Source organism: Neofelis nebulosa, chromosome 13, assembly GCF_028018385.1.
Source record: "Neofelis nebulosa isolate mNeoNeb1 chromosome 13, mNeoNeb1.pri, whole genome shotgun sequence".
Classification (NCBI taxonomy): Eukaryota; Metazoa; Chordata; class Mammalia; order Carnivora; family Felidae; genus Neofelis; species Neofelis nebulosa.
The window spans coordinates 10,143,562-10,171,012 of record NC_080794.1 but is presented as its reverse complement, the minus strand read 5'-3'; the positions used below and the strand labels follow the sequence as shown (position 1 = coordinate 10,171,012).

General features: G+C 42.1%; 1 protein-coding gene across 4 annotated transcripts in view; it reads right to left on the bottom strand.

The window, feature by feature from the left end:
* Window positions 1–27,451, bottom strand: part of CHRM3 (cholinergic receptor muscarinic 3) — a 522,291-nt gene that overhangs the window by 276,379 nt on the left and 218,461 nt on the right. For 3 of the 4 annotated variants that reach the window (XM_058698296.1, XM_058698294.1, XM_058698295.1), the window contains exon 3: window positions 12,440–12,502. The exons of the other annotated variant lie outside the window; for it this stretch is intronic. The gene's annotated coding sequence lies outside the window, so the exon portion shown is untranslated. The remainder of the gene's footprint in view (window positions 1–12,439; window positions 12,503–27,451) is intronic. 4 annotated transcript variants of the gene reach the window in all.

The window sequence follows — 27,451 nt, the reverse complement described above, 5'->3', positions numbered from 1 at the left end:
TACGTGTTTGGAAATGTGCCTGCGCACACACGAAATCTCCCCTGGCCTTTACTGAAGTGAAAATGAAGACATTTTTATTAAATTTATCAGCTTTAAAACAAAAGCTGGGCCTTGCCCACCTCACCAGGCTTTAATTGGCTGCCATTTGGTTAAAAATTAAATTTTTTTTTTTTCAACGTTTTTTATTTATTTTTGGGACAGAGAGAGACAGAGCATGAACGGGGGAGGGGCAGAGAGAGAGGGAGACACAGAATCGGAAACAGGCTCCAGGCTCCGAGCCATCAGCCCAGAGCCCGACGCGGGGCTCGAACTCACGGACCGCGAGATCGTGACCTGGCTGAAGTCGGACGCTTAACCGACTGCGCCACCCAGGCGCCCCTAAAAATTAAATTTTTAAAAACCTTGCCTTCAAACCGTTAATCACTTTCTCTCTCCCCCATTTCTGTTAGGATGTCACCAGTGTCTGGCTGTCCGTTCTCTTTACACTCTCTTGTTGTGTGCTGGGAAATTTATGTGCAATTTCTTTTTCTTTTTAAAAAAAATTTTAATGTTTATTTATTTTTGACAGAGAGAGAGAGAGAGAGAGAGAGAGAGAGAGAGAGAGAGAGCATGAGTGGGGGAGGGGCAGAGAGAGAGGGAGACACAGAATCGGAAGCAGTGGGGCTTGAACTCAGATCATGACCTGAGCTGAAGTCAGACGCTCAACCGACTGAGCCACCCAGGCGCTCCTATAGCAGCATTCTTATTTGTCGCTCATTTGCACGACCAGCTTTAATCACCATGTTACATGATAAGCGCTGAGGTGGAAAGGGCTAAGTGCCTGGCCCAAGTTGATAGGGACAGTCATGATGGGGCTGGCACAGGAGTCCGTTCCAGAGTCCAGACCAACCCGGTCCAGTCCTCACCACCACCAGCTGTGACGAGAGCCCTGAAGCTGAAGGAAGGGGGCAGAGTCAGGAAACAGAGGTCTGCCTGAAAACAAGGCCCCTGAGGTCAGTTGCTGGGCACGCGGCGTGCTTTCTCCAGACCTGTTCTTCTAAATCCAGAAGGTTTAAATCTGCACCCCACTTGAACTCAGGGACACAGAGCCCTGTTGCCCAGTCTCTTAGGGTTGGGGCGACAATAAGTGAGAAATGTATTTGCTCTTCCTTATGATTTCCTTAAGAACACTCTCTTTTCTCTAGCTTACTTTATTGGAAGAATACAGTACAGGATACATATAACATATGAAATACGTGGTAATCGACTATTGTGTTACCAGTAAGGTTCCCAGTCAACAGTAGGCTATTAGTAGTTAAGTTTTTGCAGAGTCAAAAGTTATACATGAATTTCTGACTGCATGGGGCAGTCAGCACGCTTAACCCCTGTGTTTTCAAGGGTCAGCTGCATATAAAAATGTATATTTATAATATACTATTATACATGGCATTACATCCACAAATACCATAACCAAAAAAAAACCCCTGTAACTCATTAAAACTGTGTGTATATTGTTATATCTCAACTTCCTATATATCACAAATTTATGTATGTTTTGTCCTTTCCTCATTCTTGACACTGAAAGCCTCTCTTTTTTGGAATCTTCTTCCGGAAGATTTTATGCAGATATAAATCCATCACAGGTCAGCATGAGCTCTCCTTTCTTGCCAGCCACCCCTTCCACTGGGCCCCATGGACCTCTCCTCCACTGTGAACCATGTACCAACTGGCTTCCATTTTTCTCCTCACATCTTTGACTTAGCTTTTCCTCAGGATCCCCATATCCCTTTTGCCTTGTCCTCTTCAAACTTTCCCTTTTGCAGCCACCTCAGACTCCGCTGAGGTGAAGGCTCACTCAACCATATTCAGGGCCATTTCTAGGTGCACAATTGGCACATCCAACGGTTATTCTCTTTTGTCCACACCCTATTGGTTATACTTCTTCTCAAAACCACTCCCACCTACAGATAAATAGGACATCCTCTACCACCAAGAAGCTGATAGTACAGAAGTAGAGATAAAGATCTGTGCCTGATGGCAACATAGAAGGAACAATCTCTGAGGCAATGGCTTTCCAGAGGCACATGGAGGAAAACTAGTTGAGATCGAAGAGAAAAATGCAAGAAGAGCTAAGCACCTACACTTAAAAAAAGTTTATTTATTTTTGAAAGAGAGATAGAGATAGAGAGAGCAAGCAGGGGAGGGGCAGAGAGAGAGGGAAACAGAGAATCCCAACAAGGTTCCGGTCTGTCAACACAGAGCCCAATGTGGGGCTGGAACTCATGAACCATGAGATCATGACCGGAGCTGAAATCAAGAGTCAGACGCTTAGCCAAGTGAGCCACCCAGGCACCCCTACCCACATACACTTTGATGATCAGGGGAAATTATCACGGTTAAGTCATGATCTGATACCAGGAAGAGGCATTCATGAGCTTGGGGGATGGTGGGCAGAGAATGGCACCTTAGAGTGTCTTCTATAAGGGTGGAGAGCAGGGTGGAAGTTGGGAAATGGTGAGAAAGAAGTTTGAGAATTAGGCAAAAATCAAATCACATGCTAAGAAAACTAGGGTTTTTTTTTTCTTTTCAAGTCTATGGGCAGTCAGATTATTTCAAACAATGCAATAGCTATACGTATTGAGGGCTTACAATGTGCCATTTTTTATCTTCACAGCCCTTCTGTGAGAAAAGTGTTACTATTCTGTCCATTTTATAAATAAGCAAACTGAGAGCCATAGAAGGTAAGTAACGTAGAAGGTCACATAGCTAAGAAGTGGCTCAGTGGAATTAAGATTAGATTTTCACTTCAGAAACAGAAAGGGTTTATCTAGTTTCTGGGTTGCACCTGTATAACACACACAGCACTGAGACAGAGACATGGAGAAGCAGGGAGTGGAAAGAGGAACAGGGGAGTTCAGTTCTGCTGTTCTGACTTTGGAGCATGTGGTAAAACCCTGTAGAGAGAGTTGTCTCTACAGATAAAGATAGATGTGAACTAGGGAAAGGTGTCTAAGCTAGAGGCACAGATTTGAGGTCATAGTCTAAGCCTGGAAGTTAAATGAAATAAGGAGAATTCTGAACAAAGCTTTGCGGGGACAGAGGAGAGAATTTGCACTTAGGCAGCTGATAGAAGGAGAGAGAAGGAAGGAAGGAAGGAAGGAAGGAAGGAAGGAAGGAAGGAAGGAAGGAAGGAAGGGAGGGAGGGAGAATGGCAATGAGGGAAAAAAAAGGTACAATGAGATTCAAGGAGAGGAAGTTCCTTGCATTCCAAGCAAAGAGAAAATTTCAAAAAGGCAGCAAAACTTGCAGAGATGTCAAAAAAGTTGTGGATCAAAAATTCTTAGGGTTCATCAACCAGGAGATCTTCGCTCATTTTAGCGACAGTTCCAGTGAGGCAGGGGGACCAGCCACCAGGCTATGGAGGGTTGAGGACTGAGGAGGAGGAAACCTAAGGAAGGAACTAGGGTCACTGGTGGGTTGGAGGAAGAGAAGGAGGGAGAGACAGAAATCAAAAGAGAACCTAGGCAGGGTGTTGTTTGCTTTTTCTTTATGATTTGAACCCATTTGACATGTACATATGAAAGGCAAATCATCAAAAGAACAGAAAGGTGTGAAGACAGGAGAGAGCAAACACCACACCGACTAGGAAAGAAGACAGAGACTTCGCTGTGCTGTTTTCTGAATCCAGGCTTTCCTCCCTCCTGGGGGTAGCTTTCTCTTCAGCCTTTGACATTCTGGTTCCTGATTAAAGTCACCCACATATTTTCCCCACTTTCCATCTAGCTCCACATAGTGTTGCCTAATTAATTTTTCTCACGTTATCCCCTAGTTCATATTCTTTCAGTGGTATTCCGTGATTTTTCAGATAAAATCCAAGCTGCTTTAGAATTACAAAGTCCTCTTCATTCTGCTCATCCCCTTCTCTCACCATCCTTGAAAACCACCCCCTGCACACACACACACACACACACACACACACACACACACACACGGATGATACCTGCATTCTGCCCTGTGATTCTTTGCAATGTTCTCTGGTTTCTTTCTGCCTATGTAAGTCCTACTCTCTCTCCAGCCTCTATATATGTCATCCTTTTTTATTGAGGGGTGTCTCTGTGCCCCTGAAGCCATGAAAAATGTTACCTTTTATTCTGCTTTGGCATGTCATTAACACATCCTTTTCATAAACATGTTCTACAAGCTCACATAGGTCTATCACTGCGAAAAGCATCAAGGAAGTAAACACGCTAAGGCTATAGCCCATGACCACAACAAGTCAATGATCTGTTTGGTACTTAAACTACTTAGTTACATTGCTAATACCCCGTCTTGTATTTAACACTTACAACATTAAAAAAAAAAATGTATATGGCTTCCTGTCTAAACGGAACTGCACGTTCTTTGAGGATAGACCCTGTGTATTAAAGCATTGGTATAGATCATCTAAAATTTCTTAGGAACATCCAGCAGGAATTGAATAACTCCTTTGCTGTAAAGAAAACTGGATAGAGTTTGCAGTCTTGGAATAATAAGAAACTGTGTAGATGGATTTTCTTTTTTTCTCCCCTCTGACACACTAGAATGTAAATATAGCACTTCGACAGCTTTTGCCTTTGATCACATTATGAGATCTTTTCTTTCCAAGTCATCCTTATACGCACTTTGAATTTATTTCTTCTTATACTTCCATGTACACTACATGTTGTCTGGTGTGAAGACTGTGGCTTGTGTTTGATGTTCCTTTCTATGGGTTTTAAAAAATTTTTTTTACATTTATTTATTTTTGAGAGACAGAGAGAGACAGAGCATGAGCAGGGGAGGGCAGAGAGAGAGGGAGACACAGAATCCGAAGCAGGCTCCATCCAGGCTCCGAGCTGTCAGCGCAGAGCCTGACATGGGGCTCAAATCATGAACCGTGAGACCATGACCTGAGCCGAAGTCAGAGGCTTAACTGACTGAGCCACCCAGGTGCCCCTCTACAATTTTTTTTAAGTTTATTTATTTATTTTGAGAGAGAGATAGAGAGAGAGGAAGAGAGAGAGCATGTACCAGGGAGGAGCAGAGAGGGAGAGAGAATCCCAAGTAGGCTCTGTGCTGACAGCACAGAGCCTGATGTGAGGCTTGATCCCAGGAACTGAGATCATGACCCAAGCCAAAATCAAGAGCTGGACGTGTAACTGACTGAGCCACCCAGGAGCCCCTATGATGTTTTTATTCTAACGAGCTCTTTCATTTCTCTTGGAATGTAACTGAATTTCTCCATGTTATGGAATTATGTCTAAAACCCTCTTTTATTTAAAAAGTATCACCTACTAACTCCAAACTTGGATTTTAATGAAATTAATCACCTTTATTACTTTATCTGATTTACTCTAGTTTTCTAGAGCTGCTCTTTTGTTACAAGTTTTTATAGTCATCCCATAATATTTTTTAATTTTTGATTCCCATCTCCTGATACTGTTTGTGTGTTTGTCTTAAACGGGATTCTGTGAGGGGCGCCTTGGTGGCTCAGTCGGTTAAGTGTCTGACTTCGGCTCAGGTCATGATCTCATGGTTCTTGAGTTTGCGCCTGGCATCGGGCTCACTGCTGACAGTGTGGAGCCTGCTTGGGATTCTTGCCTGCTTTGGAATCTCCCTCTCCCTCTCTCTCTCTCTCTCTCTCCCCCTGCCCCTCCCTTGCTCATACTCATTCTCTCTCTCTCTCTTAAAAATAAATAAACATTAAAAAAAAATTTAAAGTGGGATTCCGTGATATATTTTGATGATTTGATCAATTGTTGGGTAGCATTTTATTTCTTTTGTATATGGCGTAACACCTATATTTACTTCCCAAATGTTTCTTTTCTAATGTTTATTTATTTTTGAGACAGAGGGTGACAGAGTGTGAGCAAGGAGGGGCAGAGAGAGAGGAAGACACAGGATCTGAAGTAGGCTCCAGGCTCTGAGCTGTTAGCACAGAACCCGCTGCAGGGTTTGAACTCACAAACCGTGAGATCATGACCTGAGCCGAAATTGGACACTTAACCAACTGAGCCACCCAAGTGCCCCGAAATGTTTCTTTTTTTTGTTTGTTTTCTTTTGTTCCTAATTTGGATTTTCTTTTCTCTTTGGTTCAAAGGTTCCTTTGAGAACTTAATCATTTTTTTATGCACTGCTTTTATTTGGGTCACTTCTGAAAACTTTGTAATCCAATTTCATATAATGAGGTATAATCTTGCTAGAGAACTATTAGATTTACCATTTCCCCCTAATGTGCCTTTTTGAGCCTGATTGTAGGACTTCCCACAAGCTGGGTGAAGTGCCCCAGGGTGTAAGATAGGCGCATATGCCCTCAGGGACCTGTGTGGTGGAGGGGAGGGGGGCAATCCCCAGGGGCAGGCGTGCCTGAGCCCGGTCTGGTGCTGAGCTCTCCCTGGCTGCCAGCATGCTGGGGACACCTGGCCTTGCAACACTCTGAGCACAGCCAAGGTGGGCTCTGACACCTGGACATCAAGTTCAGTGCCCAGCCCCTGAGTGGGCTGCTGCCCACGTGGACAAGGGGCTGGGAGCTGATGGAGAGACAACTGGTGACACAGGTTGCCAAGGGACATGATATAGAATTGGGCTGGGAGGTCCTGGGGGTGAGGACAGCTGTCTGTGGCAGGCCCATGTCTCTGTGTTCACCCAAAGCAGATACTTCTGTCCAGTACTGCCCTGCAGCCCAAACAGTAGGACCCTGGCCTTGACCTTGTGCATCACCGTCTTGCTCCTCAGAGTTTAGTCAGTATCAGCATCAGCCTCACCTGGGAGCGTATCAGAAACGCCAAAGCTCGGGCCCACCTCAGCCCTTCCGAATCAGAATCTGGATTTTAACAGGTGCGTCCACGTTAGTGTTGGAGAAGCGCTGTATCTGTGACCACTCTGGACTTCCTCTGGCCATGACCCTCTGCATGGGAATTGCCCACAGGGAGTTGGGTTTCTCCTAGACCAGGCTTAATCTCTGCAGGTCCCTAGGATCTCTCACCAAAGGTCTGCTCACTTCTAGGGCTCACGTGGTGGCTTCTCCAGATGCATCCTTAGGTGCCGCTGGGACCCCATGGCTGGCCAAGGGACAGCTGTGACACAGTGGGAGGGGGCGTGTTAGACTTTCACAGGGAGTGTCTGCATGAATGGTCCCAGAGCAAGGCCCCTGGAAAGACAGGGAAGAGCCAGGGACGGGAAGGGGGTGGGCCCTGGGCCTCCAACTGCACTTTTTCTCCTGGTTCCACAGATAAACTCAAGCCCACTTTGGCCCCTTTATGACTGGCATGCCCTTTTAGTGGGGTCCAAACTATGTGCAGGGTGATGGCTATAAAAGAATATATGTTTTATACAAACTTAATATACTTGATACTAAAAAGTTAGGTTGGATTCCAAAATCATTTGCCTTACCTTAAGAAACTTCAACATAACATTCATCAGTGAAAGAAAGTAATAGCTGTTAGATGCTTCAAACACAATGTCAGTTACAGGAAACCCTCGAATGGCTATAAACTAGGTTTCAAATTTTTTATCACCTACTTGTTCTTACAAAGCATCACACAGACAGTGGCTGTCAAGATTTTAGACAGATACTGATCAAGAATTAGAGGTCACTGTTTCTAACATGATACCTGATAAAGAAAAGCTGCATGTAAATTTACACTTCTCATGAAAAAGATTTAAAATGATTTTATTTGAAAATTCGATATAAATTCAATAGTTAGTATTATCCCCAATACTTTTTATTTTCTCTTCTTTCAAGTACTAAGAATATATATTGAATTCTTTTTCTGTAAAATTCCATAGAGATGCTCTCAAATCTTGTCTAATTCACCCAAGTACCATACAAACATTATGTATGCCTAATAAAGTAAAGAAAGGTGAAGAAACACGTGTCTAGCTAGCCAGAGCTGACTGAGAAAAGATAAGGTTCCCAGAACAGGCGAGGTGAAGAAAGATACTCCCTCATATTACACGCAATATGTCTTTGGATCACAAATGTCTATTATTCCTGACTTTTATTAGAAATACATCCTTTAATAAAGTAGATTTCCTTCCTTTGTACAATTTGAAAAAAGCCAGATATTTTTTCCCCTCAACAGATCAGCTTCAGAATTTTTTTAACGTTTTCCTAACATATAATTATCATCTTCCAAAGACCCAAAAGTGTTGTCAATGTGACTGAAATCAGAATGTAAATATTTTATAAACAGCTGTCAAATCTCAATTGGCAGAAAACAAAAAGCCCCCGAATTGCTGTAATCGACCCACGAGGCTACATCATTTAATTGACAGATAAGACATTTTTCTAGTTTCCATTTTCCCATCAGCATTTTAATACGTTACCACGGTATGCCATCCTGGAGAGTCACTGTGACAATTTACTTGAAGATGGAATAAATTCTGAAATGCTCTCAGGGAGATGCCTAGCGCAGTAACCGAATTCTGCTTCATGGAACATTCTTCACACTCAGTGTATTTGGAATGGCTGTTACTAACACGGACTAAATATTGGCATCAAGGGAATGTTATCCTGCCCATTTAAAAAAAAAAAGGCAAAATGCTCTTAGCAGTTCAATAATTTATTATTTCATTCTTTTGGGCCTTCACTCAACAAACAGTTCTGATCGTCCACATGTCAGGCTTAGCTAATAAATCTTTGTAAGATCCAAAGAACTGGCCTCCGCCACCCATCACCACAGATCAGAAATACTGCTCGTAAAAATACCTGAAGCGATCCCTCCCAAAGATTTACTGTTCTTTCCTTGTGCCCTGCTGTCTGTCCCTCTCCCCAGAATTTTTTTTTCCATCTTTACTTTTATTTTTTTTTCCCTTCCTTCCTTCCTAAGCAATAAACTCTTCAGGGACATCTGTAAGCACTGCTTAATTTTGGGGGGATATTTGATCTACGGCATTTTCTGCCTCTACATTCATTCATTCACTAAATATTTACTAAGCTTCTTGCAGGGACCAGGCATCCTTGTAGGCACTGTGGGCTTTGGCAAGGAAGGAACAGATAAGGCCCTGCCCTCACCGAGCTTAGATCACACTATGGCAAGAGATAATAAACCATAAACAAACATGGCTGAATTCTTCACGTCTGGCCTAAATCCCTTATTTTTCACGTCTCTCCTAGATCCCTTAAGTTCTATGCGTACGTAGTTTTTGCCATACATGGGTATTTTCGTATGCTTTACAAAATAAAATTTCTAGTTTTTAAAGGGAATTCAATTTGGGTACCTGGGCTGGCGCTCATATCCAGAGAGTGGTCAGGGAAGGCTGAAGCAGCTGAGATCCGAATTGGAAGGACCAGGGACACACAATGCCAGCCAGGGGACTATACTGCCAGGACCCAGGGGGTGTCGGGGGAAAGAACACAAAGAAACATTCAAGGAACAGTGAAAAGGACACTGGCTGGAGTTGGGAAGCAAGGAGTCAAGTACAGGTAGAAACCGGATCGTATGGGATGTATAGGTCATTGTTGTGCACTGGGGGTTTTGCTCTTAATGTAGAGGAAGGAGCTGAAGGGTTTGCAACAGGTCTCCAGCAGGAGAGTAATGAGATGTGCTCCGGGCTCCCCAGTCTCCTGGAAGCCAGGAGACCATTGGGAAGCTCACACAGTTGTCCAGGAAAGACAGAATGATGACCTAGGGCAGGGTCGTGACAGAAGAGACACAAAGAAATGAAGAGATTTCGCATCTATTTGAAAGAAAGGAAAGGAAAAGGGAAAGTACTGAGAAATCATAGCTTCCGTGGCCAAAAGGAAAGTTTGACTTCAGTAGATGCAGCGTTTCCCTGCCTTAGCAAAGGAGATCTGACAAAGAAAGCTATTATTTTACACGAAGAGAATATCAGAATATCTGACACCCTCCATTTACAAATAAAGAACAAAGGTCCAGAGAGGTGAGCTGGCGTTTTTCAAGCCTTGGAAGAGCTGGCTGTCACCTGCACTGCCCCTCTCATATTTTCCAGCCCAGAGACTTTTCCATTACAAACACCTCCTTCCCTGACTCAGCTCAGTACCTTATTCAATATCGTGCATGACTTTCTTTGGAAAGGAGTTCTTTATATAATTTATCTCTTACCTGCATTTTCCCCCGATCCCAACAAGTGCGAGTAAAGGAACAGAGATCGTTGGAAGGAGAACATTTAATATTTGGACCATAGGTTAAAAGCTGAATTGTGGTGGCCTTATTGAGACCATGAGTTCTAAACTCTTACTGCCAAAAAAAACCCCAAAAAACAAAAAAAAAAACCCACCTTGGAATTAATATTTCCTTCACTTGCTTTCACAGGCAATTCCAATCAAATCTGATCCCCCCAAATTAGAGTTTTTTCTCTTTTTTTTTTTTTTTAAATGTGGAATAGCCTAAGTTCACTTGGTTTTATAAGTGGATAATCCAGTGGAAATTCTGGCTTATCGAAGAGCAAGCATTCAAAGGGGTAACGAATTGGCGATGTTGCTGACTAGCCAGCAGATGTGAATACCGAAAGCACAGGCTCCTGGCATATACTGTTAGGACAGGCATCAGGGTAACAGAGGACAGGGAAGGGCACTGGAAGGTCCAGCTCAAACCTCAACCTTAACATTCAGTGTGTGAGTTTCCCCATCTGTAGATGGGGATAATAACACTTACCCTGAATGCACACTACTGCCAAGATTAAAGACAGGCATGTCTAGCACAACCCCCGGGTACGAACGCCCGTGAATCAGTGCTGTAAGAACTGGGCTCCGAGTGTCAAGAGATCTAGAGAATCAGGGATTTATCTGAGTCATCCCACAGGAGAGCTGATGGTAGGCTCACCGGAGGGCAAGAATGTCATCAAGGAGTCAAGTTCATTTTACCTTCCTGCTCTAACATCTCTGGCTGTGGCTTTCGTCCTTGGGATATCAAGATGGGGGGTGGGGGGGGGGGTTGTGCTGTGTATCAGGCATTTTCTTTCCTTTCTGTATTTTATGATGTTCTGAGATCTTAAAACCTTGCTGCTGAGGGAGAGCCTGCCTCTGTCAAGGCTAGCCAGTTCTTTTCATTTATTTTTATTTTCTATTTTTTTTGGAAATAATTTATTGTCAAGTTAGCTAAGATACAGTGTATACAGTGTGCTCTTGGCTTCAGGAGTAGATTCCTAGGTTTCATCGCTTGCATACAACTCCCAGCGCTCATGCCAACAAGAGGGCTACCCAGGTCTTAGAGACAGCGAAGGGCGTGGCCCAGAGCACATCTTTCATGTGTAAACCAAGCAACCCTGGATCCACAGTCCCAGTTCTCCTCTAACTCACACACCAAGCCAGTGTTTCCTCAGCCCTAAGTCACCCAGCGGCCAGGGACCGCCCTTACAGCCCAGAGCCCCTCACACGGTTTTAACTGGCCAATCCTCAACCGTATGCCCCACTCTGCACAGCTGTTCCCACAGACACTCCCAGGAGAGACTGTTGACTCAGACTCTCTCCTCTTCCCGTCTTCTGCCTCTTGACCAAACCCGGTGCTTCCTGGTGGCACAGAGTGGCCCTTCTCTCAGCATATGTACGGAAGAAATTCTCCTTTCAATGGCATTGACCTCTCCATGTCAACACTCAGTCACCTCCACAAATTAAAATCCGCGACTACAAATGTTAGAACAGCTTTCCAGGTAAGAAGATGAAGTAGTAACAATATTCCCAAAATATTCTGCTCTTGAAGCTCTGATCTTTTAAGTCAAGAAGGGAATGAGTGCAGGAAGGGAATAAATTCAGGAAGAGAAGCCCTCCCTGGGGCCCACCATCCAGGGTCATTAGTGACAACCAGGTTACGTGGCCTCAGTAAAGGAGTCTGGGAACGTGACGGTATTTAAACAAGGTATTTCACTGCCTTTCAAAATACCAGGATGATGATGATGGTGATGATGACGATTTTTGGAAGGAAGAAAGGAGAAGGGATATTGACTAGGACAATAACACTGTCTGCTGAATAGAGAAGGGATTAACAATAACATTGAGAGGAAATGGAGCTTTTTCACAACGTTGCTCTGTCTTTATATTCACTATCAGATTTTGTATGGCGTTTTATATAAGGTGATATCAATCAAGGGATAATATGTAAGCTTCTGTAAATTAGACAAGCTATAACATTTTATAGACGCTAAAAATTCAAACATTTGGCACTAATTTCCAGTAACCCCGTCTTGCTACACTTAAGAGACAAATGAGTATTTGAAAGAAAACAACATTTCATATTTTAACCGACATGCTTTCATTGTAATTTTGAATATTATGAGCAAAAAGCCAAAAAAAAGTATCTGTATTAAGACAAAAATCAAGCATGACTGTGTTACCTATGTTGAGATGCACAGAGAGCAATTATACATCATACTTGAAAACACCAACTTAGAAATTCCTATTCCTCATTAATCTGTTTCACTGATCAAGCCATACATCCTTTTTTTTTTAAACCAAAGAACTCAACCCAGAAAAAGATCTTACCTCATAGTACCTCAGTAGAAGTTCTGAATGTCATTTATTTGGCCTCTGAGCAGAACACAGTCGCTAGAAGAGAATTAAGAACATAAGGTTAACATAGAGCCCCGAGATGAAAAAAATCAATAGGTTAAACAAAAGATTTGAGGCAATGTAAGAAAATTATAGAACTTTCTAGGGAATGTGATCCTGGTACTGAACCACCGCATATCACTGATGAGGATACAGGTGGTCAGAGAGTTAAGATCCCTGTCATTGGCAGAAGAAACACATCTACTGACTTTCTACAAAAGGATCTTTGTACAGTTCCACTCCTCATACCCATCAAAGCCCCCGTCAGAGTGAAGGGACACAAAGGGAGAAGAACAGAAAACAAAAGATATTGCACATCCCTTCATTTTACAAGTTAGTGATGGTACCCTCCTTTGTTAGCAAAGGGTTAACAAATGGTACCCTCCTTTGTTAGCAAATGGGTTAATACCATCTACCTTCCTCAGAAGCTTTGGTCGGCTACCTTCTCCAGACACGATGGACACGTATACACGCAGTTAACTCCTGCTTAGCCCCCTTTTCACATTGGGAGAGAGTCAAATCTTAACATCCCCCAACCCCGTTTCAGACACTGACATTCACATTTTTTTTTAAAAGTATATTTATTTATTGTGAGACACAGAGAGAGTGCACGTGGGGGAGGGGCAGAGAGAAAGGGAGAGAGAGAATTCCAAGCAGGCTTCAAACTTTCAGTGCAGAGCCCGATGCGGGGCTCAAACTCACAAACCGTGAGATCATGACCTGGGCCAAAATCAAGAGTCAGACACTCAACTGACCGAGTCACTCAGGCACCCTTGACATTCATATATTTAAAGTGCATAGAGCCTGACATTTAGGCTAGAACCTTAGGAAAGCTTTTAGAAGGTGGACTAGAGAAAGAAAAAGAGACACCACGTTCCACAGGGAGAGAGTGAAGGAAGCGTGCTCCTGTGAAGGACGTCACGGACAACACGGGGTCGGGAGGGAACCATAAGTGCTATGGCAGAATTGGGGGTGGGGACTGACAAGATGTGGCTGGATTTTTAAAGGGAGAACCTTGCAGTTTCCTGAGAGGTGACAGTGAGGTCAGACCATAGGAGGGGAAGAGGCCGTGAGGTGAGAGGGTGAGGGTTCCCAGGGTGCGCAGGACGAGAGGAGCTCAGGGCAGCCTCCGAGAGTGTGGTCTGCAAGATAAGCCTGGAGACAGAAAGAAATACTTCATTCATAATGCAAAATAGATGCGTGTCTTGTGTGTATCTTTTGTTGAAAGTATCGATCTGCAGAAGATTGGGAAAAAGGAAAGGAAAAAGTCGCTGGTGCTGCCTCAGTCTGAGAAGCTTTATCCTAGAGAACATTCCTCCTTTGCTGTCTCATTCTCCCTGAGGGCCTCTCACTCTGCTATTGCCTGCACTGGCAGAGCTCTCAATCAAGGGACCTCTCCCACTCTGGGAAAAGGGTCCCGGACCCCAGTGAAGCCTCACACGGTTCCTCTCCCTGCAGCCCCAGCAGAGGAGGGCATCCTCGGGAAGGAACAGCTGAAGCTGATCATCTCCCGAGAGCATGGGGAAACCGAGGCTGTGGCTGTGAGTGAACAGAGGTCACTTGAATCCAGGCTCTCTGGCCTTTTCCACCTATGGCCTTGCTTCTGGTAGATCCCAGCATCTCCTCAGGAAATAATACATGTATTATGGCACTTCAAGGGAATGTGCGGCAGCATTAACACTCCTGTTGTAACTAGAGAAGTGCTAGGAAAAGCATCAACTAGCATGTCAGTGGGAGGATGCAGAATTTTCTGTCTCTGGTCTCTAACAAACCGGATGTTTTCTGCCAAGTGGGGCATGCCAGGGAGCCTAGACTTCATCTTTCACCATTGATTCCTTATAGAATCTAGGGAACCCAAGGGCAAGTGGATCTCACTGAGGCCCGTGTCAGTCCTGTCACTGTAACCTGCAAAGTCCCCCACGCACAGTAATTGCTCCATACGTATTTGTCATATGGATTTTATCATTCAAATGAACGGTTTTCCAGAACACAGTTGAAGTAGAAGTCCTAACATGCCTATGTATTAGGATTATGATCACTTGAATATGTAAATACGTATCTCAATAAAATAAAATTAAGTCACACATTTAATGATAAAATAAACACGATCCAGTCATTCAAGTGTCTGCTAATAAAAATATCTCATTCACTACATGAATCAGAGAACAATAACTGAGACTGAATACCTCGAAGAATCTCTAAGTTTCTCTAGTGTTTGACTAGGCAAAGCACTCATTGTGAGAACCAGTGAGGGAGCTGGCTTCCGTCATAACTTCAAATTACTTCTATCGCAAATTAACCGCACATGACATTCATTGAGGGTGAGCGTCAGCTCTCAGAGTGTAGATGACAGGCTCTACCAAATCCCAGCAGACACGGCTCAAAGGGTTATATGATGAAAATATGATTGGCGATTCCAGAGATTGTTGTCGTAGTCTTGCAGTAGGCCAAATAAAGAGAAACACAAAGCCAGACACAGAATAATAATTAAGGAAGCACAGATGAGAAGATTCTTTCAACAGGCCAACAAAACATTACTTTTAGGATGTGTAGGCTCTTTTGTTAGTGTCTTTAATTGTTTCTTTGTGCCGTATCAGTGGGTATTTACAGAGGTAATGAGATAGTAACAAGGTGGCAGGTCTGGACTTTTAGTATAACCATCTGAACAGTCCCATTTCCTTCAATCTTTTCCAAAAACTCACATTATTTGCCTACTTCCTAATTATTGTGAGCATGCATATTGCTCTGATCTCCTGGGAGACACAGAACACTTGAGCAGATGTTTTGCAATCTAAGTGAGTGATAACTGAACCCACAGCCATCTGATGTTTAAAATTTTTTTTAGTTTATTTATTTATTTTGAGAGAGAGAGAGAGCACGAGAGCAAGCAGGGGAGGGACAGAGAGAGGGAGACAGAGAGGATCCCAAGCAGGCTCTGTGCTGTGAGCACAGAGCCCGACGCGGGGCTCGAACTCATGAACTGTGAGATCATGACCTGAACCAAAATCAAAAGTCATATGCTTACCCGACTGAGCCACCCAGGTGCCCCACAGCCATCTGATTTAGACAGCATCATACCTGCTCACAGCTCCGAAATAAATAAGTTTAATTAACTAATTTAACTTCTGGTATTCAGCTGAAATTAGATCCCAGCCTCTTCGGAAAGATCTAGAATATTTTCCTTTTTAATTTCATGATATAGCTTTAGTTTTTAACTTGCTTATCAAAGACCAAAATAACACGTGTTTTGACAAAGTTGTGTCTGACAGCTTGCTTTATGGGAATAGGATAAATATGGTTCTAAAAATGTATATATTATGCTAAGTCTGGTTTGCATTAAGTTCTTATCTAAACACAGGATTCACTAAGTATCTGCATTCATTCAGATGTTGTGTTGGACCCTCACTAGTTCCTTTCAAAGTCTGTCTTCTCATTTTTAAGCCAGCCTATCCAGAAAAAGAAAAGACAGATAATTAAAACATGAAATTGTTCTTATGAATGAAATGATTCATTCTTTTGTTACTCTTTCCAATTTGCAGATGAGGCTCGGGGATCAAATCACTGTCTCAGAGTTGTCCTGTGAGTGGTGGGTAGAGCTGCTGTCCAAGCTTGGCTCCTTTGCATTTCCAGTCGCACATAGTTGTAGCGGTAACCACAACAGCGACAAGTATCTACGAATGCTCACCATGTTGCAGGTGCCATTCCGAGCCCGTTTTTTTTTTTTTAACGTTTGTTTATTTTTGAGAGAGAGAGACAGAGCATGAACGGGGGAGGGGCAGAGAGAGAGATAGGGAGACACAGAATTGGAAGCAGGCTCCAGGCTCTGAGCCATCAGCCCAGAGCCCTACGCGGGTCTCGAACTCACAGACCGTGAGATCGTGACCTGAGCTGAAGTCGGATGCTTAACCGACTGAGCCACCCAGGCGCCCCCCCGAGCCCTTTGTATACACCCGGTCATTTAATCACCACAGCCCTAACTATTGTTGTCTACATTTCATAGATAAAGAAACAGCTGCCTGTTTGCTCTGTGTTGGGGCGCCCCAGCTCCACAGAGATCATTGAGACCTAATTTGGCGTTGCTTCATCTTTTTCCATTTACCATTCCCCTTCTCTGTCTTTTCCTTCTTATTTTACTTCATCCAAGACATACAATTAACACCACTCTCGGTTTGAATGGGTAGAGGTGCAGCAGGTCCAGCAATATCCAAAACATTTTTGAGATGTTGCTTTGCCTGTGCTGACGGTCAATGGATCTTGATCCGGGCAGCACCGTGAGAAGTTTTAGTGGATCCTGAGCCCTCTAAGATAGATAGGCTCTACTTTCATATTCCTGAGAACAGAACACTCTGGAAGGGGAAGGGCAGTAAGTGGGAATGGCATTTGGGAGCTGAAGAAAAGCTCCCACTTTGGGGGTTTGCTGTCCAGGAGAGTGTTGCCACACTGCAGTGTCTAAGGAGCCATTGCAAAGCCAAGATGGTGGGCAGTGGGCCCGCTTGATGGGGGACACAGTCTTAGAAGCCTTCAAGGCAGGTTCCGTACTCATCATCAGGATGGGAGCAGACTCGGTGGCTCATCTGAGCTGACAAGACCTCAGCCAGTGGCTGGGAACACGGGCAAGGTTTAGTAGTCTGGAGCGAGTGCCCTGGTCGTGGTGAAGCAGATCCCTGGGTCCCTAGCCTTCAGAGGTGTGTTGAATTGGGGGGTGGGGCATCTATTTTAAATAAGAATGAGAAGAGCAAACCAGGATTTGAGGATGATGAACTGTAAACACTGGCTCTACCAAGGCCCACCCTGGACCTCTTGGAGGTCACAGGATTCTCAGAAGCTGCCAACTGGAGAGGACGAGTCTGCTTCTTTACTGCTTGGGACCTGGGCACGGCTGAGTCTTGGTGGCTGGCAGTGGTCAATTCTCATGGCTCCCGGAGCCTGAGGTCAGTAGGAGTGGCTACTGAGATTCTTATAAAGTCTCATTACACCCAGAGTTCTGGAAATTTGAGGCAGCATCAGCAGACAATTGAATGAAGAGAATTTCAGTTTTGGTAGAAAGCGGTAATGGGAGAAGAAAACTCTCCTACGTTCGTGGAAAAGGACCGCCTGCCAGTCCAATTTTCGCAGACCTAATCTCATACCGTTGAGATAAAGGTTGGAGGCTAGATTCGACTAGACGTACAAAACAGTGTGAAGGGTATTACTCAGACTTTACAATTTCGCCTTTCTCCGTCTGTACACAGAAAAGTAACAAAAAGGAGCTTCACCAATAATATTAACGCCTGTTGGCTGGCTCTTTCTGTAATTAGATGTGATTCTTGTGTACTTCTTTGTTTCTATAAATTAGAAGAAAATGTCTTTCATATAAACTAACTAGTGTTTCTACGGGGCCCACGAAATGGCTAGAATGTAATAGGCTAACCAGTGCTTTCCCCAGAAGCTATTTTAAAAGCAGAAGAAATAATTCTAAAGAGGCATCATTTCAAATATCACTTTCAAAAAAGATGTACGTACGTATCTCACATATTATGTTCAATATAAAGACATTTTAACAATGTAATGAAATAATTCATGACCTTCCTAAATTGGACCCTGTAGATTATACCTGCTGGCTGTGGCAAGCTGTTAAATGTCAGTTCAATTTGTTTCTTTTACTAAAAGACACAAAAAACTTAGAAGGGAGAAACTTAGCATAATGTAAAATATACACAAATTTTGTATCCCGTGGTACCTTTTGTTTGTTTTTCTCCCTGTTATGGATGAATTTTCTCCCCCTGAAATTCATATGTTGAAGCCCTAAGCCCCAGGTGTGACTGCATTTGGGGATTAAGTCTTTAAAGAGGTAATTAAGGTTAAGTAATAAGGTTAAATAATAAGGGGGGGCCCTAATCCAATACGATTGGTGTTGAGATAAGAAGAGAAAGAGATACCTCAGCTTGACTGTTCTTCTCTTGCTCACTCTCTTTTTCTGCTTAGGTACGGAGAACACAGCATGTAAGGACACAGTGAGAAAGCCCTGTCAACAAGCCAAGGAGAAAGGCCTCACCAGAAACAAGTTCTTCTGGCCTCTTGACTACAGACCCTCAGCCTCCAGAACTGTGAGAGCAGGGGCTCCTGGGTGGCTCAGTCAGCTGAGCATCTGGCTTCGACTCAGGTCATGATCTCACAGTTCGTGAGTTCAAGCCCTGCATCAGGCCCTGTGCTGACAGCTCAGAGCCTGGATCCTGCTTCAGATTCTGTGTCTCCTTCTCTCTCTATGCCCCTCTTCCACTCATGCTCGCTCTCTCTCTCTCTTTCAAAAATAAACATTAAAAGATTTTTCAAAAAGAATAAAAAATAAAACACCCCATCTAGGATATGTCATTACAGCAGCTTGAATAGACTGATACACTTCCATTCAGGTCTCCAGTGAGCAAAAACCTACTGGAGATTATGTCTGGCTTCACCGGTAGTTTTGGCTTTAATTTTTCTTTATAATCATAGAATTCGAGAACTCTGAAGCTAACAAGAATTAAAGGACAATTTAGAGCGAAACTTCCCATTTTTGAATTTTGTCCTTTGGTCACAAGTGGTGGATTTAAAATGAAATTTGAACTTTATGTGGAGTATGTATGATGACAAAACAAAATATCTTCCTCTGCTAGCATCTTTCAGGAGAAGGATAAAAAAAGAAAGTTTAAACATCAGTTCCTTTTGTAACATAATTAATTTGAAGCCAATGCACCACATTGAATATTATGTGTGGCCTATATCTGAATTAAAGAGTGAAAGAGTCATTTATCACATGTGATTCATGATTATTTTCATATGTTTTTAAAAATATTTATTTATTTTTGGGAGAGTGCAAGCTGGGGAGACGCAGAGAGAGGGGGACAGAGGATCAGAAGGGGACTCTGTGCTGACAAGCTGACAGCAGTGAGATGGATGTGGGGCTTGAACTCACGAACCATGAGATCATGACCTGAGTCAAAGTCAGATGCTCAACCAAGTGAGCCACCAGGTGCCCCTCAACATAGTTCTAAAACTTGTGAGGTAGGTTGGTCGAAAAGTAGTTAATCTGTATTGCTGGTAGAAATGAGGTGGGAAGGGGGCTCCTGGGTGGCTCAGTCAGTTAAGCGTCTGACTTCGGCTCTGGTCTTGATCTCACGGTTCGTGAGTTTGAGCCCTGCATCGGGCTCTGTGCTGACAGCTCAGAGCCTGGAGCCTGCTTCGGATTCTGTGTCTCCCTCTCTCTCTGCCCCTCCCCTGTTCATGCTCTGTCTTTCTCTGTCTCAAAAATAAATAAAACATTAAAAAAAAAAAAGAAATGAGGTGGGAAGGAAAAAGAGCCATGGGTTTGTACATTTCCACTTTTCCTTTTATACAGAAAAACTATTATTTTCCACCTTTTTTTTTTTATTTGAGAGAGAGGGAGAGTGACGAGCAAGAAAAGGGGGCAGAGGGAGCGGGAAAGAGAATCCCAGGTAGGTTCCATGCTCAGTGTAGAGTCCGAGGCAAAGCTCGATCCCATGACCCTGGGATCATGACCTGAGCTAAAATCAAGAGTCAGATGCTTAACTGACTGAGACACACAGGCGCCCCAGTTTTCCGCCTTTGTATCCCCATTGGATACAGAGGTATTTATGAGTCGAGACATGTATTTATGGATAAGCCTAGGACAATAACCTAGCTATAATTCCAAGGAGTCTGTGGAAATTGAGTGGGAAGAATAAGGTGGGGGCAGGAGGTAGTTTTGTTCACCTGGGTTCCACCATTAACTTTTTGTTCTGGAGACTTCATCTCGGTCAGCCCAAATTCCAGGCAACCTAACCTCTTAGAAACAGGATTCAATGGCCACTCATGCACAATAATACATAACAAAATGTTGTCTATTTTGTATTTATAAAGTCATAAAGCTCATTTAATAAACCAAAATATACTAGTCCTCATCAGTGGGTCTAGGTCTGACTCATGCTTTGTAAGAGCTGGTGAACCCACCTCAGCACAAAGTGCCATAATTTATTCAATCCTTTTACTGTTCATGGGATTAGGACTGTTTCCTTTTTTTCTATTAAAAACAATTTAGCAATAACCATCATTGTATATAGTATGTTCATTTTGGTAGTTATATCTTCTTAAAGCTATAATTTGTGGATCATACGGTCTTCACGTTTTATGTTTAAGTCAATCATGCCAGTTACTTATCAAAAAGGTTGTAGCAGTTTTGTTTCCCGTTTCCCATAATTGTGTATTTATCTCTCTCTATCTTTCGATCAATCAGTAAATCTATCTTATTTTTGGCAAGAAAACCAGTGTTCTCAGTGTTACCTCTATCTGTTGGGATTCAGAGATAGTTTTGTTCTAGGGGCACCTTTGGCCAATGTTCCAATGTGGTGGCATAAGAGGGAGATAATCCTTGGAAAATGTATCTTAGGAAAAACAACAGGAACTACCATTCAGAGATAGAATTTTTGTACTGAGTGAAAACAAGTAAATGCTCCATTCAGTGAGTTGCCCAGAATGGAAAAACCATTCTGATGTAAAAGCCACTGCTATTATTTTCTCCATAAAACTATAATTTTAAAAATGCCTAACCCACCCAATGGTTTCCTGTATTCTCTAAAAGTTCAAAAAAATATATAACAAAGGAAAAGGTCCAGTCTTGAAGTTCCTTAATTTTATAAACAATATTATATCTTTAAAATGCTACCCTTCAGCCAGAAATGACTCAGTTCACATGCCTGGAAATGTTAATCACCCTTTTCTTCAGGTAACCTTTCAGGAGTCCTTACTCAGGTGGCTTATAATTATAGCCCTTAAAGCTCAGTCTTTCTCTCTTTGAAGTTAGGTCATAATACAACTGTAAAAGCCAGAAAGGAGTATTTCTTATTTTTGGTCAAACCAGTCTTACAAAGCCTGAGCAAATAATTGTGTTTACCGGGATGAATTTTAAGGGGGAAAATGTACCTACAGCCTAGATTCTTATAAAGGATATTCTTTTGGGGACTTCCATTAGGCATCTGAGAGATACCCAAAAAGACCACTGGTGAATGTGGAGCCCAAGATTTCTTAGTAGTGGGGCACCCACACTCACTGACTATACTTTGGAACAGATTTGTGATGAACAATTAGTCATAATGCCAGCTTAGTTTACCACACCTCAGGTAGATAGACTCCTTAAAACATAATAATGAAAATAGACTTTGCTCTATGCCTATTATTTGCTCGTTTGGAGAAAAGTTTTTTTCCCATTTTCCCCCCTTCTTTAGTCTTCATTTCAGTACTCAGGAAGTTTCCATGTTCTTGAGCCCTCGCTGAGTCTGGACTTTGGGCAGGCGCTTGATTCAGTGTTTTGGTTTTCTCATCCACAGCCTGAAGTTAAAAGCATGAACTCAGCTCAGAGAAGTGATAAAAGAACTTGTAAGACAGAGAAGGAAATACTACATCCTAATGACAACATGGCTGTCTTTTGGATAAAGGGAATGTGTGTTCTGTATTCTGTATCACTCTTGTTTTCAACTTCTTTTTTTATAAGCAGATGCATTTGATGCAAAAGTAATCTGAAACAAATCCTCTGCAATATGAAGCCTGAGTTCACCTTCAAGTCTGACAGGATCTTCCATGCCTGACGCCCTCTCTGTGCTTCCTCTCTTCCCAACATTCCTGCTTTGTGCTTCATCTGTGGTTACCATGCTGTCTGTAATTAAAAATCAGCCCTACTTCCTATTCTTGTGTCTAGCTCTTCCACAGGATTGTAGATAAGGACTTCGTGCACCAAATGTTCCCTTAAGTCGACACTGCTTCTCAGGTAGACATACAGCTAAGACCAGAGGAAACAGTGAAGTCATGCCTGGTAAGTTCTTAATGGCGACACTTCTCAGAGTATACTACAGCTAAGCCAGATTCCTCAGGGATGTGGCTGATTAAATGAGCAAACAAAAGCAGACACTTAACAACTGCAGGCAGAGTCTGAGATTTCTAAATGCTTCTATAAGACACAAGAGAAGCACAATACTTAGGGACACGGTACCTGAAACAGTAATAGTTTGGGGATGTAAAAGGGACTATCACAGACTATTCAAATCCAGACACAAAAGGACAAAAGGACCCTCCAGTGGACCACTACAGTGGTCTTCTTAGCTACAGACTGTTATCCATTTTGTGTGTGTGTGTGTGTGTGTGTGTGTGTGTGTGTGTGGCACGCAAAGGAAATTAATATTAGTATATACAGCATACTGTATATAATATACATATAAAAATATAGACCTTTTTTTTTTGAGAGAGAGACTGTATAAGCAGGGGAGGTAGGCAGAGGGAGAGAGAGAAAGAATCGTAAGCAGGCTCCACACTGAGTGTGGAGGCTGATACAAGGCTCAATCCCACGACCCTGAGATCATGACCTGAGCCAAAATCAAGAGACAGATGCTCAACCGACCAAGCCACCAGGGCACCCCTAAAAATATAGACATTTTAACACCACACTGTAGATTCAAATTTTTTGGCACAAAACTATCTAATTTTATAAAAGTTAACTTGTGCTGGCATTGCTGTAGTGAGCCACCTTAACTGTCTAGATTCTGATACGTGACCAAGAGGATAGTGTTTGGAGTAGACAAAATCAGGCGATCAGAAGACTCTGCACTGGTGTTTACAACCTTTTCTAGACTGCACCTGACATCTAGGAGCTGCACAGTATTTAAAAAAGAGATCTGGTGCTCAAATAAATTTGGAAATTACTGGGTTAAATACTACATTACCATTATCTTTACAACAGAGTCATTCAGAGATTAAAACTGAGGTACACGTCATGAATTTCCTAAAGACAGATGCATTCTGATACTTGCTCGTCCAATTTTGTTTGGCCATGTGAAGTCTTCCTAGGAGGACAAGGGCAAGTGCTGCATTGCACAGCTCAGGACTCTTTTCTACTTCACTACAGAAAAAGACATCTATTTCTTTTCTAGCCTAGCTTGAAAATGAATTTGCTCTTGAGTCTGGACTGGTATTTTCTCCAAATTCATAGACTCTATAACATCATGAAAAATAAATTTGTCTTTCTGAAAAGAGAATACTGCCTGCTGTGTTACACAACAAAAACTAATTGATTTGGGATAGGAAAAAAATTCAATAACAATATTCAAAATACATATTTTTAAATGCCACATTTTGAAATGTAACCATGATATTCTAGGATACACTCTTGAAAATCTAATGAGCTCCTGAAACTGTAGTTTGCTAAAATCTCAACCTTTTAAATATTTGGAAAGGTCAATTTTGATGTGATGAATTACAATTTTGGCAATTCCTATTGTACAGCTGTTCTTGGGAAATAGAATACTGTTGGGGGTGCAAGCAACAGATTTAATCAGCTCCCCTGGAGCTTTTCTTGTTAAATATCTTTCAGAAAATGCTCAAGTGTTCTGAGTTAGTATGGCTTTTCCCTACTGGATTGAACAGTATCTTTGGTAGGTAAAATGTTAACACATACCGCCTTCTCATAACCAAGGCTATATTCTTGTCTTTCCAGATCAGAAGCAGCCTGAAGGATCCCCAGAGTCACAACGGTGATGCTTCAAGACTAAGGGAGTTCTTTCATTAGAAAGAAGTGTCATTTCTCCCCAGGGAGCTGGGCAATGGGAGGAGCTTATTCCTGACTGATGGCTGATGGCATGAAGGCATTTGTATTTTTCCCTAGAGAGGGCCATCTGGAGTTCACAGAGATGGTTTCCTTCTAGTAACACCCATTTTATTGAGATCGCCCCCTAAAAACGTGAGCAAGATGGGGGGGAGAAGAAAACAATTAGACTGAAATAAAACTACGAGTCATTAAAAAAAAAAACCCATGAGAATTATTAAGAAATAGTCAACCAACCCTGTGTGTTAACTACACAGGAATTAAAATAATAATTTTTAAAAAGACAAAAAAAAAAGAAATAGTCAACCAAATAATAATTCTTGAAAAAGTATATCAACTTTTCCCATATTATGAAGACTAGACAGAAGTGAATACTTTTCAAGCTAATAGAAGGGTATTTTTATTTGAATCTAATATCTTTGTATTCCATTTTGCTTTTCAAAATTCTGTTGATCCTATTATATCTGAGATATTCATTACGTTGAAAAAGATGACATGAATTTTTGGCAATTAATTACTCAACTAGGGATTTAAAAATACTCTATATGTAAATGCTTCCGTAATCCATGAGATCATCTCCACCTTTGCATGAATTAAAGCACAGTTTTCCTTCAACCACATGGAGTGCCACCCATTCTGGGAGAGCACAGGTTTTACTGGATGAGGGAAAAACTGGACATTTTGACTGCCTGTGGTAGACAAGAGGAGTCACTGGGAATCTGGGGTACAGCAAAAGACAAGACATTTAAACTTAGGTTCAGGATTTATTTTTCTCAAGCCCAGTGTGAACCTATTCTGTGCATAAGCATTAACATTATAACCATTATTTCTGTGTCTTCCTAGCGGGACTTGACAACCAATCTCCCACATATACAACGTGATGAATCCTTAACTTGGATTTTTATTTGTTTGTTTTTTTATTTGAGAGAGAGAGAGAGAGACAGAGACAGAGAGCGAGAGCGAGCATGGGCAACGGAGAGGGGCAGAGGCTTCATCTCATGAGCCATGAGATCATAACCTGAGCCAAAATCGACAGTTGGATGCTCAACCGACTGAGCCCCCCAGGCCCCACCTTGGATTTTTATTTGAAATTTCACATTATAGAGAATACTGTTGTCTTGCATCTTTTGGTTATTCATTCTAATAATGTTATCCAATTGATATTTTTATTTGCTTAGTTGTAAGAAATCAGTAAGATTGCACATACTTTTGAAATAATTAGAAACTTGGTCTTTAAGAAAGTACAGGCCAGACACAGAGGTACTGCAGCGACCTGACTCTTCTTTTTCTCTTAAATGAGATACTGCATACTTCTTAATTACTGCTGTCATGACTTTACATTTCTGATTAGTGATTAGAGTCATTAATGTGGAGAGAGTGGGTCTCATTGCCCGTGTGCATGTATGTGTAAAAGAAAGAGACAGCAACAGAGAGTAAGAAACACCCAAGCAGAAAGACTGACAGAGGGAGAGAGACTGACACACAGACAGATGCACACATACCCAATGACTGACATTTGTTTTTATTCTCTTACGGCCCCTTTAGTTTCATTTCTCTTTACCTACAGATCTTTCATCAACTAACATCACTTGTTTTGAGACCTGTAACTCCTTAGGCTTCAACTTTTTGCGCATGTGCATGAGGCTGACCGTGAATAGTGCTGCATTATGTGGTACCTGAGATTGGGAGATTTTTAGAATATATAATCTGTGTGATCCTCATTTTTCTATGACTACAAACCCTATGTCTAAATATGCATAAAGCTATATGTTGTCTTAATTCTACTTAAAAAAAAATCACAGCACTTTGTTGCTCCGAAGTGGCTCGTTTTCCTCCAGCTCACTCATGGCTCCTTAGCGATGATCAGTAAAGTGGCAGAACTGGCCTTAAGAATGACAGCGCGTTCAGCCTTTGCTTCCTGTGTGCACAGAGGTGAAATCTGCACCCAGCTTGGCAAAAACTTGTGTTTGATGAGCTATCACATCAGCTCTTTGTTGCCTGTCACGTCCTCCCAGCACCACGGGGACAGCCACAGGGAGGATGAGGTGAGGACGCCCCAAGTCACATTGGCCTATTTTGTGCTATGCTTTTAGGGCGCATTCTCCTAGTCTCGACTTCATGGTCAGAGAAGTGGATTAGCTTAGCCGTATAGCATCTAACGTACTCCAGACGGTCCTCAGGAACTACCTTTAATTCTCATAAAAACTCTATGCCAAGGTGCTCTTATCCTCCCTGCTCCTGAGAAGGGAAAATCAAGGTCTGGAAGGGAAGCTTACTCAAGATGACCCAGGTAGTAAGTGCCAGTGGCCGAGTTTGAAGCCGGACCGTGTGGCTCCACGGCTGGGGCGCTTAACCGCTGTGCTTTTCCATACCACTGCCAGCTCACACCACAGGGAAACATTCAGTGGGGACAAAGTTCCATAGTGGATCCAGACATTTAATGTGAGACAACGGGCAGCATTTCCTTAAGTGCATCCTGTAGGAAATGGAAAAAAAAATGATGGAGAAGGAAAAAATGAAACAACTAGAAATCAAACTGCTTGTGAATGATACCCTGTCAGACTGACATTTCTCAATGTGTAATGAAGAGTGGGGTTGGCAGGCAGTGAGGAATAGGCCGGTTTCTGTTATCTGTGGGTTTGATTGCTTTTTCCTTATCTGTCTGAGGAAGACGGCATGCAATTTATAGTAGAGGGAAAAACATATTTTCTGCTTTAAGGAAGAGTTCTAAATGCAAAACTCAGAAAATGTTGATACCCTTGATTCATCAGAAGTGGCCGTTCAAGACACAAAAATGCTCTCTACAGCTATATGCCAATTAATAAAATCACCTAATAATTAGGCAAGAACTGCTAAATTAGATGTGGTATTATGTCTCGTGACATACTAATTAAAATAAAAATTAAAAATCTGGCCCATGTCTTCTACGAGTCTCCTCTCTAAGAAAGTCAGGGCAGTAGGAATTATGATTATCCCTCTGATATGACAAAACACTCAGATTTATGATTTAAAATAAAGACATGGTGTTTCCATCTCTGAATATCTTTAAGCAGAGAGAGTTTATTGTCAGATTCATGAAGACATGGTAAAGGGAAAGAACCAATTTAGAAACCCGTGAGAGCAATCCCACCTCCATGACCCAACGATTAAGTTATTTTACGAATGACTTCATTGTGTATAAAGTCATTTTTATATATAAATAAAATATTTATATTTTTATAATATTTGTTTTATTATATTAAAACAATATTTTGTTTTAATATAATAAAATATTATTATATTTTATAATAATATAAAATATATTTTTATATATATATAAAAATCCTGTAAATTAGATTTTTACA